This window comes from Gorilla gorilla, chromosome X (assembly GCF_029281585.2).
Source record: "Gorilla gorilla gorilla isolate KB3781 chromosome X, NHGRI_mGorGor1-v2.1_pri, whole genome shotgun sequence".
Classification (NCBI taxonomy): domain Eukaryota; kingdom Metazoa; phylum Chordata; class Mammalia; order Primates; family Hominidae; genus Gorilla; species Gorilla gorilla.
Window position 1 is genome coordinate 58,237,899 of NC_073247.2, and position 17,319 is coordinate 58,255,217.

General features: G+C 40.4%; 1 protein-coding gene across 4 annotated transcripts in view; it reads left to right on the forward strand.

The window, feature by feature from the left end:
* The window catches only part of ZNF81 (zinc finger protein 81), a 94,766-nt gene that overhangs the window by 9,813 nt on the left and 67,634 nt on the right, over positions 1–17,319 (forward strand). The gene's annotated exons all lie outside the window — the stretch shown is intronic.

Genomic DNA, 17,319 nt, shown 5'->3' on the forward strand with positions numbered 1-17,319 from the left:
AAAAAAAAAGCTCTTCCATGCTTTGTTTTCCGCCAGATTCCAGCTGCCCAGAAGCAAGCACCCTTACTCTTTTTAATAGTTTTAAAGAATGTTTTGGGTGTTATCTATTGGCTTTCCACTATGGAAGATAGAGATTGAGCTTTTCTTTACACCCCTACTCACATACACATTTCCTAACTCCACCTCTCTAAGATAGGTATATCATTGTTTTGGTGAGATTCATGATCAGTGTTGATCATTGAATCCCATGGTATCTATGCTGTGATGACTATTTCGGCACAACTTTTTTCTTTTCCCTGGAATTAACAATTTTCTGTCTCAGTCATTTGTTTGTGTTACTATATACACATCAATCATTTAACTCCAAATTCTTCCCTGGTGTTAAATCTCCTTTCTATATATTCAAACATATTAGGTATTAATCACAGTGATAATAATTAAATGCAGTCATACAACATTTACTGCATGCCAAGCACTGTTACACGTACTCTACATGTGTTCACCCATCTTCACAACAACCTCATGAAGTAGGTGCCATTATTATCTTTAGAGACAGGGTCTCACTCTGTTGCCCAGGTTGAAGTGCAGTGGCACGATCATAGCTTACTGCAACCTCGAACTCCTGGGCTCAAGTGATCCTCCTACCTCAGCCTCCCAAGTAGCTGGGACTACATGTCCAAGCCGCCATGCCCAGTAGGTGCCATTATTATCCCCATGTCATAGAGGAGAAAACTGGGGCATAGGGGAAAACCATTTGGCCCAGGTTTACACAGTAAATAGCCAGTAATAGGTGGGGCTGCTCTCACTTCTGGGCATCACTGTCTTCTCTTTGAAGAAATCTCTCCTGGAGCTTGACTTGCTAAAGTCTGGACTGGTGTCTTTCTCAGTTTGATACAGAGCTGTTACCTTGGTGTCTTCCCTTCACCATCTCCCAGGAAATCCCCTTGACTTCTCTCTTGGGTCAGATCTGTTTCCTGGAGCTTGTGTCTTCATCTTCCTTGGCTTACCCCTTCATTTTGTGGGGAGCACATCCTTGCAAATGGATGCATGACAGGTACATTTTATGAAACTTTGCATGTCTGAAAATGTCATGCAGAAATATATTTACTGAATACATATAACTGTATAAATTTATGTGTAGAAATATAAATATGAATGCCATGGAAATATACCTATTTGATCCTGACACTAAATTTGTCTTTTTGGCTGAGAATAGAATTCTAGATTAGAAATAATTTTTTTTTTTTTTTTTTTTTTTAGACGGAGTCTTGCTCTGTCGCCCAGGCTGGAGTGCAGTAGCACAATCTTGGCTCACTGCAAGCTCTGCCTCCTGGGTTCACGCCATTCTCCTGCCTCAGCCTCCCGACTAGCTGGGACTACAGGCACCCGCCACCACACCAGGCTAATTTTTTTGTATTTTTAGTAGAGACGGGGTTTCACCGTGTTAGCCAGGATGGTCTCGATCTCCTGACCTCGTGATCTGCCCGCCTCGGCCTCCCAAAGTGCTGGAATTACAGGTGTGAGCCACCATGCCCAGCCTAGAAATCATTTTTATGCCCAATTTGAAAGCCTGTTTCCAAAGTCTTCCTAGGCCTTTTCTACTCACATGTACATTTTCTCTGCTTTTCTAAAACTCTTTTTATTTGGTTGTCGATGCTCCTTTGTAAAAATTATTTGCTTTACTGATTTCCATTTCTATCTCTTTTGTTCCTCCTTCTAGTAGTACTTTTTAAAAACTTTATCTTCCAAATCTTCTTTTGTGTCTCTCATTAATGCTGTTATATTTTTTCTTTTAAGTAGCTCTTTTTGTCTTCAGAATATTCCCATGCTATTTTTGTTTTATGGATGCAGCATCATATCATTCTAAAGACATTAGTAGTAGTTTTTTTGACAACTTAATTTTTTGAATAGTAATATAGAAAAAATGGCTCAAAAAATTAAAGACATATAAAAAGCTATACAGGTTGAGTATCCCTAATCCAAAAATCCAAAATCCAAAATGCTTCAAAATCCAAAACTTTTTGAGCACTGACATGACATTCAAAGGAAATGCCCATTTGGATTTTGGATTTTCAGATTAGGGGTGCCCAACCTAAGTATAATGCAGATATTCTAAAATCTGAAAAAAAGTCCAAAATCCCAAATACTTCTAATCCCAAGCATTTCGGATAAGGGCTACTCAAGCTCCATGGTCTAAATTCTTTTATCCATCTTTCTCCTGTCTGCTCAGCTCTCTCTAATACATATAACCAGGTTAGTTTTTCTCTCTATGATTAGGGTTTCTTTATGCAGATAACAGCAGCTGAGAACACATTCTTATTTTCTCCTTTTTATGTCACAGAAGGTAGCCAATTAAAGACATTTTTATCAATTTTTGTTAATTTAAAATATTTCAGTGAAATATAATATGAATTATAAGCAATGCTGCTAGGAACATTCTTCATGTCTCCATGCACATGTGTATACCCTCTCTTAAATATATACAGGGGGGTGAAGTTAATGGGTCATAGTTATGTCTTAAAAACGTTTTTATTGTGAAATGTAACATACATACAGAAAAGCATACAGAACAGACATGTATGGCCGAATGAGTTATCCTTCCATAGGCCTAGAAAGAGTCCATAGTTAGCATTCCACAATCCCTCTACTCCCAGAGCTAACGACTACCCTGACTTTTATGATAATCACTTCCTTTAAGAAGAAAATCACAGCTGGGCGCGGTGGCTCACACCTGTAATCCCAGCACTTCAGGAGGCTGAGGCGGGTGGATCACCTGAGGTCAGTCAGGGGTTCGAGACTAGCCTGTCCAACATGGTGAAACCCTGTCTCTACTAAAAATACAAAAATTAGCCAGGCATGGTGGTAGGTGCCTGTAATCCCAGCTACTTGGAAGGCTGAGGCAGGAGAATCATTTGAACCCAGGAGGCGGAGGTTGCAGTGAGCTAGGATCGTGCCACTGCACTCCAGTCTGGGTGACAAGAGCAAGACTCCGTCTCAAAAAAAAAGAAGAAGAAGAAGAAGAAAATCACAATCCATAGAGTGGGAGAAGATATAAACAACAGAGGACTTATACCCAGAATATATCAAGAACAACAAAACAACAAGAAAAAGCAGAATACCCACTAGTCAGAGGCCTTCTTGAACAGATATGTAACAGATGAAGATATTCAGATGGCTAATAGACACGTGAGACAGTGCTCAATCTCATTATTCATCAGGGAAATGCAAATTTAAACCACAATGTAATACAACTACCCCTTACCACCACCACTAGAATGGCTATAATTTAGAACACTGACAATGACAAGTACAATGACAAGTGTTAGGAGGAGGAGCACTGCTCATGAGAATGTAAATTGACACAATCTCTGGGGACCTTTTAGCCTTATTCATCCGTACATATGTAGGCCATACGAGGAAACAGTTCTAGGAAAACACCCACCAGAAATCCTTGGCTGATGTACCAGGACACATGTATAAATGCTCACTGTAGTATTACTTGTAACAGCCAGAAACCGGAAATAATGCAAATGACCATCAATAATAGAGTGGGGCCAGGTGTGACAGCTCATACTTGTAATCCCAACACTTTGAGAAGCTGAGGCAGGAAGATCATTAGAGACCAGGAGTTCAAGACCAGCCTGGGCAACATAATGAGACCCATCTCTTAAAAAAAAAAAAAAAAGAAAGAAAAATTTTAAAAATAGAATGGATAAATACATTGAACATAATATTGAGTGAAAGAAGGTAGACACCAAAGAATTTGTTGTGTTTATTTCAATTTATATGAAGTTTTAAGACAGGAAAAGCAAAAGCATATAGTATAGAGGGGTACATTTGTAGGTGATAAAACTTGAAAGCAAAGTGAGGAAGTGCTCACCATCTGAGGCAGAATAGTGGCTTCCTTGACCAGGGACATTGCAGGGAGGGAGGGAAAGAGGCATGAGTAAGGCTTCCGGCCAGGGAGCTGGCCATGTTCTATTTCCAGATTGTGGTGGTAATTAGGTTGGTATTTGCTTCAAATGATTAGTTAAGGTGAATATTTGTTTCATATGTTTTTCTGCATGAATATTATATTTAATAATAATAATCTTTTGAAAAGAAAAAAGGTACCCTCCAATTTTGACCCCAGTAGCCTATATATTCTTTCCCAAGGCAGCTACAGATAGTCTGTCCATACAAACACGTGCACTCATTCACAGGCACACACAGACACACACACACACACACCCCAACACCCCTATATCCATTTTTAAACTGAAATATTAGCATACAAAATTTCCAGCACTTGCTTTTCTCCCTTAACAATAAAGCTTGGTGATTATTCAGTGTCACTACATGTAATGAGTTACCTCATTCCTTTACAAGGCTACTTCTTATTCTATTATATGAATATATCAAAATATGCTAACCAGTTTTCTATTAATAGAGATTTAAATGGTTTCTAATCTTTTGCAGTTGTACACAACACTGCAATGAATATCCTTATACAAATCTTAGTTAACACAAGAGAGAGTATGTTTAGAGAGAAATTTCTCCAAGTAGAATTCCCAGGACAGATGATATATACATTTTTACTCTTTTTGTTTTGTTTTGTTTACACATTTTTATTCTTAATGGATATGGAAAAATTGCCTGCCTCGTGGGTTGTGTCAGTTGTATGAGTGTCTGTTTTCACCATACCCAAGCAACACAGTGTCTTGTCATATTCATTTTTTCTTTTTGGTCAGTCTGATAGGTTACAACACAGTATCTCAGTATAGATTTAATTTACATTTCTCTTATGGCTGAGGTTGAATATATGTGACTGTGTTTAAAGAGCCATTTATATGATTTTTTTCTGAGACATTTTAAAATTTCCTTTTCCCATTTTTCTATTAGGGTGTTGCTATTTATGGAAGGATGTTACATGTGTCCCAGTTATTTTCCCCAACTTCCCATTTGTCTTTTAAATGAAAATGTTAGTGTTTTCTCTGTGCATTGTTTATGAATCTTTTCTGTTCTCCAAGTTTTGTATCATAACTAGAAAAGCCTTCCTCATTGTTCCTCATTGCTCAGCTGTATTTGGGAAAAAAACTCTTACATTTTCTGTTTAATACTTAATTGTTTTTATTTTTTACTTTTACTGCTGCGACTAGCTGGATTCTTTTTGCTATTGTTGTAAAGCCTTAGCCAGGGATCTGTCTTAATTTTTCTTCAAGATGCCTACACATTTGTCCCAATACCATTTATTGAATAATCTATATTTTCCCCACTAACATGCAATACTACATTAGCATATACAGGCATACCTTGGAGATATTGCGGGTTCGATTCCAGACCACTGCAATAAAGCGAGTATCTCAGTAAAGAGAGTCATACAAATTTTGTGGCTTCCCACATAAAAGTTATGTTTATAGTATGCTATAGTCTATTAAGTGTACAATAGCATTATGTCCAAAAACAGTGTATATACCTAATTTAAAAATACTACTACAAAATGGTAACAATCACGTGAGCCTTCGGTGGGTCATAATCTTTTTGCTGATGAAAGGTCTTGCCTTGATGCTGATGGCTGTTGACCGATCAGGGTGGTAGTTGCTGAACACTGGGGTGGCTATAGCAATTTTAAAAAATAAGACAACAATGAAGTTTGCCACATCAATGAACACTTTCCTTCCTGAAAGATTTCTCTGTAGTATACAACACTGTTTGATAGCATTTTACCCACAGTAGAAATCCTTTCAAAATCGGAGTCAATCGTCTCAAACCCTGCCCCTGCTTTCTTTCAGTTTATGTAATATTCTAAATCACTTGCTGTCATTTCCACACTGTCCACAGCATCTTCACTAGGAGTAGATTCTGTCTCAAGAAATCATGTTATTGGCTTATCCATAAGAAAAAACTCCTCATCCGTTAAAGTTTTATCATGAGATGGCAGCAATTCGGTCACATCTTCAGGCTTCACTTCTAGTTCTCTCGCTATTTCCACCATTTCTGTAGCTATTTCCTCTAGTGGCGTCTTGAACCCCTGAAAGTCATCCATGAGGGTTGGAATCAAGTCTTTCCAGACTTCTGTTATTGCTGATATTTTAACCTCCTCCCATGAATCATGAGTGTTCTTAATGGCTTCTAGAATGATGAACCGTTTACAGGAGGTTTTCAATTTACTTTGCCCAGATTCATCCAAGGAATCACCATCTGTGGCCGCTATAGTCTTACAAAACGTATTTCTTAAATAAGACTTGAAAGTTGAAATTACTCTTTGATCTATGGGCTCCAGAATCATGTTGTGTTAACAGGCATGAAAACAACATGAATCTCCTTGTATATCTCCATCAGAGCTCTTTGGTGACCAGGTGCATTGTCAGTGAGCAGTGATATTTTGTAAAAAATCTTTTTTTCTAGCAATAGGTGTCAACAGTGGTCTTAAAATATTCAGTAAACTATGCTGTAAACAGATGTGCTGTCATCCAGGCTTTGTTGTTCCATAATTCTTTTTTTTTTTTTGAGATGGAGTCTCGCTCTGTTACCAGGCTGTAGTGCAGTGGTGCGATCTCGGCTCACTGCAACCTCGCCTCTGCCTCCTGGGTTCAAGCGATTCTCCTGCCTCAGCCTCCCGAGTAGCTGGGACTACAGACACACACCACCACGCCCAGCTAATTTTTGTATTTTTAGTAGAGACAGGGTTTCACCATGTTGGCCAGGATGGTCTCGATCTCTTAACCTCGTGATCTGCCTGCCTTGGCCCCCCAAAGTGCTGGGGTTACAGGCGTGAGCCACCGCGCCCAGCCGATTTGGCATAATTCTTAAGGATCTTAGGATTTACAGAATGGTAAATGAGCATTGGCTTCACCTTTTTTTTTGTTGTTTGTTTGTTTGTTTGAGACAGGGTCTCATTGTGTCAGTCAGGCTGGAGTGCAGTGACGTTATCATAGCTCACTGTAACCTTGAGCTCCTGGGCTCAAGCAATCCTATCTCAGCCTCCTGAGTAGCTGGGACTACAGGCATGTGCCACCATGTCTGGCTAATTTTTAAATTTTTTTTTTAAGAGATGGGGTCTTGCTCTGTTGCCAGGACTGATCTCAAACTCCTGGCCTCGAGCAGTCCTCCCACCTTAGCCTCCCAAAGTGCTGGGATTACTGGTGTGAGCCACCATGGCTGGCCAGCTTCAACTTAAAGTAACCAGCTGCATTAGTCCCTAACAAGAGAGTCAGCCTGTCCTTTGAAGGTTTGAAGCCAGGCATTTACTTCTCTTCTCTAGCTATGAAAGTCCTAGCTGGCATGTTCTTCCAATATAAGGCTGTTTAATCTGCATTGAAAATCTGTTGTTTAGTGTAGCCATCTTCATCAATGATTTTAGCTAGATCTTCTGGATAACTTGCTGCATACAGCTTCTATGTTAGCACTTGAGCACTTGCTACTTCACCTTGTACTTTTATGTTATGGAGATGGCTTCTTTCCTTAAGCCTCACGAACCAACCTCTGCTAGCTTCAAACTTTGCTTCAGCAGCTTCCTCACCTCTCTCAAGCTTCGCAGAATTGAAGAGAGTTCAGGTCTTGTGCTTTTGAGTAGGCTTTGGTTTAATTAAGGGAATGTTGTGGCTGGTTTGGTCTTCTTTCCAGACCACTCAAACTTTCTCCATATCAGCAATAAACCTGTTTCACTTTCTTATCTTTCATGTGTTCACTGGAGTAGGACTTTTAATTTCCTTTAAGAATTTTTCCTTTGCATTCACAACTTGTCTGACTGGTGCAAGAAGCCTAGCTTTTTAGCCTAGCTTGGCTTTCAACAGGCCTTCCTCAATAAGCTCAATCATGTCTAGCTTTTGATTTAAAGGGAGAGACATGTGACTCTTCCTTTCACTTGAACACTTAGAGACCACTGAGGGTTATTAATTGGCCTAATTTCAATATTGTTGTGTCTCAGGGAATAGGGAGGCCGGAGGAGAGGGAGAGACAGGGAACGGGCCAGTAGGTGGAGCAGTCAGATCACACACAGCATTTATCAATTCAGTTCACCATCGTCTATGCACATGGTTCGTGGTGCCCTGAGACAACGACAATAGTAACATCAAAGATCACTGATCACAGAGTACCATAACAGATATAATAATAGGCCGGGCGCGGCGGCTCACGCCTGTAATCTCAGCACTTTGGGAGGCCAAGGTGGGCAGATCACGAGGTCAGGAGTTCAAGACCAGCCTGGCCAAGATGGTGAAACCCCGTCTCTACTAAAAATACAAAATATTAGCCGGGTGTGGTGGCAGGTGCCTATAATCCTAGCTACTCGGGAGGCTGAAGCAGAGAATTGCTTGAACCCGGGAGGCAGAGGTTGCAGTGAGCCGAGATCATGCCGCTGCACTCCAGCATGGGCGACACAGTAAGACTCTGTCTCAAATTAAAAAACTATGTACCCTAAAACTTAAAGTATAATAAAAAATTCTAACAATCAAAATAAATAAATAAATTAATTAATTAAATAAAAATAAAAAACCCAAATCTTCCACCTTAAAAAAAAGAGAAGAAACAGATATAATAATAATGAAAATGTTTACAATATTGTGAGGATTACCAAAATCTGACACAGAGAAATGAAGTAAGCACATGCTGTTGTACAAATGGTCCCAATAGACTTGCTCTATCAGGGTTGCCACAAACCTGCAGTTTACAAAAAACACAATATCTCTGAAGTGCAGTAAAGTGCAATGAAACCATGTATGCCTATACATACATTCCAAGATATAACTCTGAGTATATTGGGTATATTTCTGGACCTTATCCTGTTCCATTGAGCTAATAGTCATAATCTTTATTATTCTAATTCCTCTATATTTGTTATTTCTTCTAATAGATGGTAGGGCTGTCTCTGAATACCCTTTTTTTCAGGAATTTACTGTTTTCTTGATTGTTTTCTTTTTTGTACACAATTTATAATTTACTTACCAAATTTAAAAATAATTATATTGCCATTGTAAATAAACTTGCATTAAACTTATATCTAAGATAGGGCCATTTGCTTCTTTATGATAATTCAGATTTCCTACTAAAGAATTGAGTATGGGCTGGGTGTGGTGGCTTATGCCTGTAATACCAGCACTTAGAGAAGCCGAGGCAGGTGGATCACTTGAGGTCAGGAGTTTGAGACCAGCCTGGCCAACACAGTGAAACTCTGTGTCTACTAAAAATACAAAAATTAGCCAGGCGTGATGGTGCACGCCTGTAATCCCAGCTACCCAGGAGGCTGAGGCACAAGAATCACTTGGATCCAGGAGGTGGAGGTTGCAGTGAGCCGAGATCACGCCACTGCACTCCATCCTGGGTGACATAGTGAGACTCTGCCTCAAAAAAAAAAAAAAAAAAAGAATTGAGTATGTTTGCTTTTTTTCAAGTAATCTTTGCATTTCCCGTTAATGTGTTAACATTTTCTTCAAATATGTTTTGACATCAGTTTTTGTTTCTATTTTCTAAATGGAAAAAATGCAAATATATATGAATGTATATCATTATAAATTGAAACTAAAATTACAATTATTCCCACAGAAGAGATAGTTGAAAGAAAGTAAGTGAAAGGAAAAGCAAAGAATCCTATGATTCTCTTACTCTTTTTCAGAAGAATATAGATATTGATAGACTTTGGAAGAGAAACATGCATATAATTCTGGTCTTATGTTGGGATGAGTGATAAGACTAAACGTAGAATGAATAGTAATTTTCAAATGAGCATTAAGGGGGAAAACACCAAAAATTTTATGTGCCAAGGAAATTAAATGAAACCAAAATAAATATTTAAATAGCAGAGATCCATCCTAGTGTTCCAATAATTACATATGGGTTAAAGTCATTCATTAAAAGAAAAACATCATCAGCAGATAGGAAAAAACAACTGAAAAATTCCCCAAGGTCCAGCATTATTTTATAAATGTGAGTTACATTTGAAATTAAAAGACCCAGCTGGGCGCGGTGGCTCATACCTGTAATCTCAGCACTTTGGGATGCCGAGGCGGGTGGATCACCTGAGGTCAGGATTTCTAGACCAGCTTGGCCAACATGGCGAAACCCCATCTCTACTAAAAATACAAAAATTAGATGGTGCTCACCTGTAATCCCAGCTACTTGGGAGGCTGAGGCAGGAGAATTGCTTGAACCTGGGAGACAGAGGTTGGCAGAGGTTGCAGTGAGCTGAAGTCATGCCACTGCACTCCAGCCTGCGTGATACAGCGAGACTCCTTCTCGAAAAAAAAAAAAAATTAAAAGACCCAGAAAATATGAAAATGAAGGGACAGAAAATGATAGACTTGGCCAAAAAACACCAATAGAAGCCTGTGGCTGCAATTTTAAAACCTGAGCAGAGGGAATATAAGGTGAAAAACTTCGCAAGGTATGAAAGTAGATGGTTCTTCAAACTGTGAAATACCAAGAATTATAACATTTATCAACACATATATAGCTAATGATATATCCTTAAACTATGTAAAATTAAAACTAGGTGAAATAGTTAATTGTACCACTAGCCACTTTAACCCAGCCTTTTTCAGAAACTAGATGATGAAGCAAAGAAAAAAAATTTTAAAACTTTGCTGTAATATGGATCATCACACAGAGCATGAAAGCATGAAATTAAAAATAAAAAGTAAGCAGCTAGTGAAAAATAAATATTCTCTACGCACATTAAAATATTTTACATAAATATGTTTAAAGAGAAAGCATAAATCACCTTACAAAATACATACAAGTAAACATCAAGAAGCACATTTCAAGGTTTATGCAGTAAAGCTAAACTTACAGGTGGACGGAAAATTATAGATTTGAATGTCCATTTATTCCTTTCCTATACCCATGAACTTTCCTTCCTGTTAGAAGTGATCTTTCCACTGAACCCTTTCCCCTCCCTACCAGTTATCTCCTCTCTTTCCTATCACATCACTTTTCCCCTTCTATGCTGGGCCATTCTCACAAGCATGCAACATGCAGAAATATTTTCCATCTGAAAAAATCTGCCCTTGACCCCTTATCCACTCCCAGCCAAGGTGTTTCACCAGAGGAATAAGTAATTCCTGCAAGCTCACTGACAAAACCTGTGACTTGCAAAACAGTTTAATGTCTTCTCCTGTTAGGTGGGTTTTGGGCCAGGGACACATTTCCTCAAACTGGGGCGAGGCTGGGGGTTACTCTCCTATAATCTCTGTGGTACACTTCTTTGCAGGTCTTGGGAATCTCAATTATGCCAACCCCTGACCCTCAATTCTTCCCCTTTTATTCTGTAAGCTGCCATTCTTACTACCAAGGGTCTCATACTTTTTACCTATGCCTGCCAAAGAGAACATCAGCACTTATGGATCAGCCTCTCTCATGAATAGTGATGGAACTGTTATAAATGAAATATAATCAAGCAGAATCCATCAATTCCTTTAAAAGTCACTCATTCTGACCACGTGGTCCAACATTATAAAATCTATAATCCACCATACTAACATATCATCAGAGAAAAGCAATGTCACAAAAGTCAACATCCATTCTTGATTTTAAAAAGTATCAAAGCCAAGCATCCCACACTTCCAGTTCCTTCTCCAAACTCACCCTAGGGATTGTCACTGAAGTAGTGAAGGCTGATTAAGAACATCCAGAACTCTTCATTTGGGAATGAGTCCCTTATAAGTCATCTTCCTTTGTCTTGTCTTATACTTTTCCAGAATTCGTCTCTGGCTGATTAAGATGGAGACCATGCCTCCTTTCTTTTGGGACTTCCTTATACACTGATGATGTTCAGAATCCTTTATTTTAGATTGAGTCTTTTATCTTTATAAAGTGTCTTCCTTTGTCTTGTTTCATTCTTTTGCCCTGGAATTCTACTCTGGTTGATATTAAGATGGAGGCCTTGCTTCCCTTCTTTTGGCTTTTTCTGATACACCTTTGCTTATCCTTTTACCATCATTCTGAATCTTTGTTCATTTTTCTATATAATATGTGAAAGATGTGTTTTATATTATACTTTCTAATTTTAATGTTTCTTTTTAATATGTTTCACTATATGCTCTATTTTGCTTTGTTTTTTGTTCTTTCTAATAATTTGAAAGGGTCGGCTGGGCGTGGTGGCTCACACCTGTAATCCCAGCACTTTGGGAGGCCGAGGCAGGCAGATCACCTGAGGTCGGGAGTTTGAGACCAGCCTGACCAACATGGTGAAACCCCGTCTCTACTAAAAATACAAAATTAGCCGGGCGTGGTGGCACATGCCTGTAATCCCAGCTACTTGGGAGGCTGAGGCAGGAGAGAATTGCTTGAACCCAGGAGGCAGAAGTTGCGGTGAGGCAAGATCGCACCGTTGCACTCCAGCCTGGGCAACAAGAGCCAAACCCCGTCTCAAAAAAAAAAAAAAGAAAGAAAGAAAAGAAAGGAAAAGAAAGGTTTAAATTCTTTTTTTGGTTCTTTAAGTGGTTACCTTTATAACATTAATTTTATAAATTATAATTAATATTCTAATTATTATAACACTATTAACTGTCCACCTTGAGTAGTGACAAGATTTGTATATGTTATTTCAATAATTCTTTTATTAGTTTTCCTTCAGCCTTGTATTTGAAGGCTTATCAGTTCAACTTGCCTGGGTCAATTTTTAAGGACAAATTATATACTGATTTTCCTCTCTTCCATATTTCTGTCATTTTTTTCCTATTATATTTTGAAGTATTTGTTGATTTCCACTTCATTTTGTTTACTGGCCATAATCCTTTCTTTGTTCCTACCTGTTTTGACAGGAACTGTTAAAGACATTCATATCTGTATTGATTTTTTGTTTTTTTAATCATTTCAAATGGTCATGTCAATGTCTTTTCAAAGTTGATGACTTCATATCAGAATCCAAATAAGGTCCACACATTTGTTCCTATGTCTCTGTCAAGAACTGTGAACAGTCTGAGATTTTTACCCTACTTGTGAGCTAATGTTAGCCTGCGACAGTGTCCTGGATGCTGGCAAAAGAGATATGAAACTCTGGGCTAGAGAAAAGGACTTTATTACTCATGGCAGTCGTGGTAGCTAGAGTCTTAACATTTGTGCCAGCTCCCCAAGTCCTGATTCCTACAGGGTGATGTGAAGAGAGCCAGGTGATGCACAGTGGGTCGCTTAGGTATCCTGAGTGTTTTATACTGCATAGTAAGCAAACTTGTCCTTTGCTCTGGAGGGAGACACAATATATATTTCCAAGGCTGTTTGCTCTGAAAACATCCTCGAAAAGATGGCCTGGAACAAAAGACAGTGTGGCATAATAAAAATATATATATTTGGTTCCTGGCACAGAGCTCTGAAAATTCTTGTAATTTCCTGAGTGGATACGGGTGCCAGGAACATCTGTTGTTCTAATATTTGGTCTTTGACCCTAGTTCTTGACACAGAGCTCTTAATCCCATGCAATTTCCTGGGTGATAGGAGCATCTTTTGTTCTAATGAGATGACCTTTTTTTTTTTTTTTTTTTGAGACGGAGTCTCGCTGTGTTGCCCAGGCTGGATTGCAGTGGCGTGATCTCGGCTCACTGCAAGCTCCGCCTCCTGGGTTCATGCCATTCTCCTGCCTCAGCCTCCCAAGTAGCTGGGACTACAGGTGCCCACCACAACGCCTGGCTAATTTTTCGTATTTTTTTTTTTAGTAGAGATGGGGTTTCACCGTGTTAGTCAGGATGGTCTCGATCTCCTGACCATGAGATGATTCTTGATGGGCTCCTGGATAGCTTCAGGAGCGGGGCTGATCACCAGAAAGACCAAGCTGTGATTAGAAGCTTGGAACTTTCAGCCTCACCCTCATCCTCTGGGGAGGGAAGAGGGGCTGCAGATTGAGATGATCATCATGCCTATGTGATGATGTATCCATAAAAATCCCTATAAACCAACCCCTGATTTATAGCCAATTGGCCAGAAGTACAGAGGCCTGGACTTGTGATTGGTGTCTGAAGTAGGACAGTCTTGTGGGACTGAACCTTAACTTGTGGGCGTATTAAATTGTAGAACACCTGTTGGAGTCTGCAAAAGATGTGGTTTGGAGAGCTTCAGGATTGGTGAACATGGAGGTGCTGGGGGGATGGCACGCCCGGAGAGGACGTAGAAGCTCTGCGCCCCTTCCCACATACCTTGCCCTATGTATGTGGATAGGGGTGCTAGGAACATCTGCTGTTCTGACATTTGGTCTTTGACCCTTGTTCTTGACACAGAGCTCCTAATCCCATGCAGTTTCCTGGGTGATAGGAGCATCTTTTGTTCTAATCAGGCTGTTTATCTGGCTGTTCATCTGTGTCTTTTGTAATATTCTTTATAATTAACCAGTAAATGTAAATAAGTGTTTTACTGAGTTCTATGAGCTATTCTAGCAATTATTGAACCCGAGGAGGAGTTTGTGGGAATCCCCAATTTATAGCCAATTAGTGGGAAGTACAGGAGACCTGGACTTCTGACTGGTGTCTGAAGTGGGGACAGTCTTGTGTGGCTGGGCCTTAACCTGTTAGTGTCTGTTCCAACACTGGGTAGTTAGTTCAGTATTAAAGTGTGGAACACCTGTTAGAGTCTGCAAAGAATTGCTTGGTGTGGAAAACCCCACACATTTGGTGTCAGAAGTGTTCTGTGTGAGTGGAAGGAAAAACAGTTGTTTTTTTCCCTTTTTCAGGCAATCAGTACCTGTCCTCACAAGATCTGCAGAAATGTGAGAGCCCCGTAGAGAACTGTCTCACATCTCCGCCTTGTTTCTACACTGTTTTTGATTCTGCACATGTTCCCATGAGTACACTACTCCACTGGTTACTTTAATTATTCTGTCAGAGGCTAGGGCCAAATCTGTGCAATTTGTCTCATGCAGCACTTAATTAAGGGTTGATCAGCAGTGCTCCAAGCAGCAGTCTGGCCAATACTGGGCCAATACCAGCAACACCGGGCCAATCCCCAGTATTTTCCTCAACCGTAACCCTTAGGGTTCCAGGCCCAACCAGCTGAACAAATCCCATAAACCATTAAGGTCTGTCTCCCTGATAAAACCAGGTGTTTTTCTCCTTAACTTTCTAGCTTGACCTTTCTACTTGGCCTCAGGCACTAATCCAGGTAACATGATGTATTAATATTAGCAATCGCATAAATTCTATCTTGGCCCCAAAGGGCAATTTCATTATCCATAACGACCTTGGACAGCAAGTTGAGGCTGACCAGAATGTTTCCAGGGCCAAGGTAGCATTATTAATCACCTCGGCTAAAATCAGGGACAGATTTGCTACCACCTTTTCTAACTGGATGATTCCTATCATGGGAATAACTGCTTGCAGGGTACACATAAATAACAAGCCAGTTTATCCCTCTAGGAAGTTCCTCCTAGCAACAATGGGTAGCCTTGTTTTGGTGAGGTCTCAAGAGTCATTTGAGGGTTACGTGAACCCCTGGTAGTGATTCCTTACACACTTGCAGGTCTCTAATGAGCCCCACTCAAGATGCAAATCACCATATTTTGGGAGGGAACAAGTTAATGTCTGACTTACACACAAAGAGTACAATCTCAGCCGGGTGCGGTGGCTCATGCCTGTAATCCCAGCACTTTGGGAGGTCCGAGGCAGGTGGATCAGGAGTTCGAGACCAGCCTGGCCAACATAGTGAAACCCCGTCTCTACTAAAAATACCAAAAAAAATTAGCCAGGCGTGGTGGCAGGTGCCTGTAATCCCAGCTACCCGGAAGCTGAGGCAAGAGAATCACATGAACCTGGGAGGCAGAGGTTGCAGTGAGCCGAGATCATGCCATTGCACTCCAGCCCAGGCGACAAGTGCGAGACTCCGTCTCAAAAAAAAAAAAAAAAAAAAAAGAAAAAGAAAAAAGAAAACTACAATCTCAGGGTGACCCTGGGAAGAAAGTGTTGTTTAAAACTGAGGGGGCTCCCTAAGAAGGAACCACAGCAGTCCAGGGACACAGGGTGAGAGTACCTCCAATGTGATCTCACAGCCCACTGATAGTCTTTAATTATTTAAGATAAAATCCAAGCAGTGTAAGAAATTGAATCTATTCAGGCTACTGCAAAAGGAGAGTGCCTCAGATCTGGAGATCAGAGTGTCTGGGAGGGGTGGTTTTGAATCTTACTTTTATAGGGAAGAGTAGACAGGTTTGAGCGGGGAGAGTTCCAGTGTGGAGGTGGGTTGTTGTTTTTGCATTCAGGGGAAGTCCTAGTCAGCTGAACAGGGAAATGTTTATCTTTGTGGCTAGCTAGTTTCAGGAAAACAAGCTTCCAATCTCAGTTAATCATTCATGAGACACAGAACAGGACGTTAGAGGGTCTGTCTCAGGCGTTTTGGCAGGTTCAGGCAAAAGGAGAGTGGTCTGTGTTTGGCTTTTTCACGGGTAAACCCGGGAGTCATGAGAAAGAGTGGACAGCAAGCCTTATCTAAGCCACGTGGGGGAGAGGGGTCTTTTGCAGTCAGTGTTTCCAAAACATGAAATGGGGAGGGTGGTTCTTAATTGTTGCTATTTTCAGAGTTCTGGTGGAATTCAACATTGTCAGACCCCTTCTTGTTCAAGGCAGCTATAAGGTTGTCCTTGAACAACTGTCTGGAAATGAGGCTACTGGGGATACCAGGTCTACACCATTGTCAGTCTAGATTTGATCTCCACATGTAACTTTGTTGGCTCAGATTTGGCCTCTGGGCACGAAGTCAGTTGGCAGTGCAGTTGTTGTCAGGTCTGCTGGATTGTGATATGTTGAATCATTTGTCGAGACTGGCTGCAGTGTGGCACTAAGACTCTGGGCAGGCTGTATCCCCAATTGCAAAGTGTAAGATTATACACAGGAGAAGGATTAGTAATCCCTGCCATCTACCTGAAAGCTAAGATCTTCTACTTCCAAATTCTGGCCAGGAGAACATGCCCCATAGGCCGTTCATGTGAACCTTAGAGAGGCAAGTAGCCTTTCCCTGGAGTTTAGTGATTGACTATTCTACAAGGCCTGTGGTGTTCATCCAAGTAGAGCAAGAGGTGTTGGCTATGGTGCAGACACCTCCTTGACCAGCTAGGAGGAAGGCAAGAGCTACATGATTGTACTAATTTGAGCCAGTGAGTTTCAACTTATTTGCTATGTTGTAGGGCAGAGGTGGTATCATATCATTTATTACTTCTGCAAGGGTTTTGGAGAGATTTGGAGCTACTTTTTCTAATTGCGTAATTCCTTGAGTGGGTAAAATGATCCTTATAGTGTGCATAAAGAGAAAATTGCTGATTCCCCTGGGGGGTTCTCCTGAATACCCTTTAGTTGCATCATTTTGGAATGATTAAGTCTCCAGAGGGACATGTGAGTTGACAGGTGAGGTGGTGGTTTTCAATATTCGGAG